At 35.9% G+C, this 6,000-nt stretch overlaps 1 long non-coding RNA gene across 3 annotated transcripts in view; it reads right to left on the bottom strand.

Moving 5' to 3' along the window:
- Positions 1–754: 754 nt before the first annotated feature.
- Positions 755–6,000, bottom strand: part of LOC123385079 — a 45,225-nt gene continuing 39,979 nt past the window's right edge. For all 3 annotated transcript variants that reach the window (XR_006597116.1, XR_006597117.1, XR_006597118.1), the window contains 2 exons: positions 4,451–4,574; positions 755–2,588 (listed from right to left, as the gene is read on the bottom strand). This is a non-coding gene — a long non-coding RNA (uncharacterized LOC123385079). The remainder of the gene's footprint in view (positions 2,589–4,450; positions 4,575–6,000) is intronic.

Raw genomic sequence — 6,000 nt, 5'->3', positions numbered from 1 at the left:
AATTCCTTTAATGATTTATGTACAATGAATATAGCTTAAAATGGTTTACACAGTTCTTAAAAATCTTTTTAAGTTATTCTTTTAGTAAAGGACTTATATGAGTTACTTCTATAATGGTTCTAGAAAAGGGTCAGAAAGGAAGAATAATAAAATGTATCTTATGCTGTGGTTACAATATAGTAATCAAGTCCATAATTTCACCAAATCAGTTGGACAGCATTATGAGTTAAAGTAAAAGCCATATTGCTCAAGCATTGATATTTTTAGCCTTCAAAAGAAGACCCATCTAGTATTGCCAATAAAGTAAGATTTTGAGAGTCTCCTGATACTCATTTTTTTTCAGTAAGAAAATTAATTAGAATAATCTTATAACTAAATTTCTAAACTGTCTAGTTAAGATTAAATATATAAGACACTGGAAACTTAAAATAGATTTCTAAAGGTAATTAAGGAGAAATATCCCTTTGTACAGATAGTACTGAGGACATGAGAAAAATTTAATATTTTAACAAAAGAATATATGAGCATTACATTCTTTACAATGTGATTCAAATATACCAAAATAACATATTCAGAGAGGAGAAAAATGCATTTTCATCTGTGCTTTAATTTTAAACAGCTGAGAGAAAGAAAGAAAAAAAAAAGAAAGAGAAAGAAAAGAAAGAAAGAAAGAAAGAAAGAAAGAAAGAAAGAAAGAGAAAGAAAGAAAGAAAAAGAAAGGAGGGAAGGAAGGAAGGAAAGAAGGAAGGAAGGAAGGAAGGAAGGAAGGAAGGAAGGAAGGAAGGAAGGAAGGAGAGGGGAGAGAAAAGGAGAGAAGGAGGAAAGGAAGGAAGAGAAAAAACAAAGAAATAATGAAATATAGAATCTTCGTGGTAAAAGTGACCTAAGAAGTCATCACACTGAGCTACCTAAACTAGTTAATAAAAGAATGTTTTCTAGAAAATGGTAAGGCCATTCTTAATGAATTAAATGCAACTGTTATATAGGTTAATAAATTAGTAAATGCTAACATTAAGCCAAAATCTTCCTTTCTTCTATTTCTGTAGGTCAACCTTATTTTGACCTTCGTATCTGGAAAATTAGTCATTTTTCATTTTGCACTTCATCGTGAAGACATAACTTCAAAAAGAGTGTAATAATTCTGGTTTGCTTACTTTTGGGAGTAAGTCAACCACGTTGGAAATATGGCCTGGTGTCTTTCAGGCATTCTTTGTCCTCTGGAAATGTTAAGACATTAACTCTAGCTATGACTCCTATTAACAAGAATCATTGCTATTGAGTTTCCAAATTATTCAACTATTTTTATTTGTTTAAGTTTTTTGGTGTTTTTTTGTGGGGCTTTTTGTTTGTTTGTTTGTTTTTGTTTCTTTGTCCACCACCCACCCCTGAAGCTCTGCATAGAATCATTTCATTACCCCCGTCAGAGAAAATACAACAAAAAATTTTTTGCAAGTTTTTAAGTGAGCGTGACCTGGGGTTAATTTGAGTTGTGTTAGGTCACACTAGCCAGCTAATCAGTGCACTACCCTCTCATGTTTACTAGAAAAAAACAATGTGAACCAAATATTCAAACTCAATTTCTAAGTTTAAATTAAGGCATTATTGTCACTCAAGAATTTTTCAAGTAGACCAAATTATCAGTCTTTTCCCTACTATACATCTAGATATCTCATTCCAAAAACAAATCTTTTCCATGGAAATGTTCACAAATGCAAAAATTCAGTAAGTCAAGCAGTAGTAGAGGGAAAAAAATGTCTTTTGAAAAGTCCTGCCTGATACAATTTATTCAAGACTATTCACCAAACATGTTGAACTACTTTGAGAAGAAAAGTACTACTTTGCCATTTGGCTATTTGCTTAAGAGACATAACCTATTACTTGGAACCCCTATGCTTGCAGTGACAATTTCCTGTGGAAACAGTGATAGACCAAATTATTTGTTCTCAACATTTACACCCCCACCGCCACGTCAACAGTATGATAACACCTGTCCAATGTTATAAGATCTGCTAATGAATAATGTGGGAAGAGTATATATCCCTGCCTCAGTGATTTTTAGGCTTAACCAGGTGACATACTCTTGACAATGGGATGTGTGAGTAGATGTGCTGTTGATCACGTTAAGCAGAAACTTTAAAATTATTCTAGAGTCTGTTTCGGGCTCTCTTGTGTTACCATTCTATGCTATGAGAATAGCATGCCCCAGATAAGGGTAGATTCTTCAGCCCAGGACTTGAGATTAAATGCACCAGGACTTTGGTGCAGACTTACCACTGGTCACCAGTCTGGAACACAATCACGGTAGCCCGGCAGACTTTATGACCTCTCGGCAAGAAATAAATGTGTTTTGGGCTATAAGTCCCTAAAATCTGGAAATTACATAGCATAATCTAGCAAAAGATGATTAATGTGCTAGCTGGTACCTTTGATCATAGTCTCAGATGAGGTTTGTTATCCCCCAAAAGGCCAAGAGTTACTAGTACATAATGTGCCCTGACAGCACACAGGGATGTGGATATTTAGCAATTCTCTGCTGTATTTCATCATGATACTCTGCCAAACCAGATAAGTCAGCCTCCAGGTTCACCCTAGGAAAAGATTTTCACGTTAATCATGATTATCATTTAGTTTATCCTCACAATATGGAAAAGTAAATTACTCTAGTGTTTTAGCCTCTAACTTCTTCATTGAAGTCTTACTTGTTCCTTGCTGAAATCTTTTTTGCACCCCTGGATTTCTAATTAACAAAGGTTAAGAACTAGAAAACTGTTATGATGAAAGTTGCATTCCGATCTTTTCCAAGCACTTTAGAATATGAATAGTCATTTAAATATCTGAAGCATATGTCTGTTCTATTTTCAACTATATATTACTGAAAGATGTCACACATGCTACTAATCTGTTGTTCAATACTCGATGTCCAGATTTCTGAAATTCCTGGACTCATAATTTGCAAGATATGGAGATCCATAGAGCAACACTCAACTTCAGTGACCTGTTGTAGATAAGCACACTGAGGTCCAGAGGTTAAAGGTATGATTAAGCTCGCACACCTGCGAAAGTCAGAACTCAGACTTTGGCCTATGATTTGTACTCTTAATCTGCTCACTGTTACTAAAACATGCTGTGATTTAAAAGAGTCTGAACAAATAGCCTCTACACTGATTGACTTGAGCATTAATAGGTAAACAGAATTTGAGAACACTCAGGAATGTTGTCATTCTTTTTTTTTTTAATTTTTGTTTAAGTTTATTTATTTTTGAGACAGAGAGAGACAGAGCATGAACGAGGGAGGGTCAGAGAGAGGGAGACACAGAATCTGAAACAGGCTCCAGGCTCTGAGCTGTCAGCACAGAGCCCGACGCGGGGCTCGAACTCACGGACCGCGAAATCATGACCTGAGCCAAAGTTGGCCGCTTAACCAACTGAGCCACCCAGGCGCCCAGGAACGTTGTCATTCTTGATCAGCCCTTGACAAAACTTAATACCATGATTGTCTAAGGGCTTCAGATGCAAAACTGTTAAGAAGTTTCCCTGTGACCTACTCTCCCTTTATTGTTCTTCAATAATTCTATTCAAAGTTTCTGAACTAGCTTCTGGGTGCATTTGGTGATCGTTAAGGACACGGCAAGTAAGAATATGACTCAAAAAATATTAATTCACATCTCCAGAAGTCAAATACAGTATACGCACAGAAAATTCCCAAGAATATATTTTAGAAATCAGTCACCACTTATATCTACTTTTATGCATAATTTGGTCACTGAAAAATACGCAGTGCAATCAAATTAATTCAACAGTTTTTAACTGCCTAACATTTATCAGGCACCCTCTTATATATGAGAAATACCGAGGTGAATATATTATGGCATTTGTTCTCAGAAGTGTCCACATTCAAAAACAGACACCCAGAGATCTAACAGCTGGTGTGGCCCTTTCACTGTGAAATCATATAATCTAAATGTTTAATTTATGTAAATGTAGTCATGAAGACCACAGCACCCCTCTTTCCTGCATGAAACATATATCTATGACCTTTTATTTTATTTCTCTTTTATTTTAAAAATTCTGCTGTTCTTGAACACTAATCCTGAAGCCAGTTCTATCAGAGGGTATGGCATTAGTTGCCAAGGGTGGCCTCTTTATATTGCTTTGAAAAGTTGAATGTGATTTTCATGCAAAACATACTTAAATGTTATATTAGCATTCCTCAAATGCCTCCCCTTTCCATCTGTGTTGATAAGCATTCAAATATGTCCACTGAAGACATTTTTACATTATTTTCTCAAATGTGAGCCCATTTTAATTTAGCAAGCAATTATTTTGAGTGAATGGAAGTTAAATACGTGACTTTTTAGCTAATTTACTCTGGTTAATATTAATTCCCAGCAAGTAATTGCTTTAGAGACTGTAAAGATGAAGGCGCTTATGGTACCACGTGACTCCTTACCGCACAAGCCCGCGCAGTGATGGCCAGCTTGAACTGCCATCCTCTGAGAGAAGGAGAGCTGATACGTCAATGAAACATTCTGTTCCCTTCGTGTAAATTATGCCTCATTTTCTCACAGGACTCCCTAGAATGAAGGCAGACAGTGGGACTGAAGCAATTCATGGCTGCAGATTTTAGGAAATGATAAAAGACACATTTCAAAATGCCAGATCTGTGATTCATGTCTGTTACTTCTTTTAAGACATGGCTCACAATTCACCTTTCAAAGAAACCTTTCCTTCTATTCCCATCTGTGAGTAAGGTGACCTTATAGTTTATTGTCTAACGGAACACTGTTAACAGTGAAATGGGGCTATAAATAATGGGGCTGAGACAACAGGCATAAACTGGGCTATCCCTTTGCCAAACTGGGATGGATGGCCACCCTACCCATGAAGCCACCACTATCCCTTCAAGATTCTAATAGTATTTACTGCAGGTTTTACTTACTTGACATTCAGCATATGCTACTGGGTGTGACTTATATTTTATGTGTGTGTTCTGGGGACTTGATTTGCTTTTTAGTATCTTTTGAGAGGAGAAGGAGGATGGCTTTCACTTGTTTGTTACTCCAGATCCTAAATCAAACCTTATATATCACATGCACTCACTAGATATGTTTAAGGCAGTGCATGAACAGAATTAATACTCAATTTATGTTTGTTGAAGGAATCTGTATTAGGGTTCTCGAGAAACACAGAGCTCATGGGTTCTGCTATATATATATGTTTATATATTTATATATTTTTATGTATGTATATGTTATGTATATACATAACATGTATGTATGTATATGTTATGTATATACATAACATCCTTTATAGTAAAAATATTTTATAATAAAGGATTAGTTTACATGACCATGGAGGCTGAGAAGTACTAAGATCTATAGCTGGTAAACTGGAGACCCAAGAGAGCCAATGTGTGGTTCCAGTTTGAGTCATGAAGACCTGAGAACCAGGAGAGTTAATGATGAGAGTTCCAGTCTGAAAACCAACATGCTCAAGACCCAAAAAGAGCTGATTTTCACTTCAAGTCCGAAAGCAGGAAAAGACTGATTATCTCAACATAGTCAGGAATTTCCTTCTACTTGTGGGAAGGTCAGCCTTCTTGTTCAACTCTGGCTTTCAACTGATTGAATAGGCCCCCAAAATGGGGAGGACAATCTGCTTCACTCAGTCTATTGATTCAAATGTTAATCTCATATGAAAACACCCTCATAGACGCATCCAGAATAGTATCTGACCAAATATCTGGGTACTCCGTGATCCAATCAAGTTGACACATAAAATTAACCATCACAGAATGAATTGCATGATATTTGTAATGACAGTGACTTCAGTTAATATGATCATATCATTATCTGGACAATTTGATTTGGGCTAAGTATGTATAGTTTATTTCTACTACAAAATAATAATCTTCACTGCTTCCACAGGATCTCCTCAAAATGCCTAGATCTCCTTATTAATACTAGTAATGATGACAATTTAGAAACCGTAAAGATACAA

The sequence above is a fragment of the Felis catus genome, chromosome B1 (genome assembly GCF_018350175.1).
Source record: "Felis catus isolate Fca126 chromosome B1, F.catus_Fca126_mat1.0, whole genome shotgun sequence".
Classification (NCBI taxonomy): Eukaryota; Metazoa; Chordata; class Mammalia; order Carnivora; family Felidae; genus Felis; species Felis catus.
This window is presented reverse-complemented; position numbering and strand designations above follow the sequence as displayed.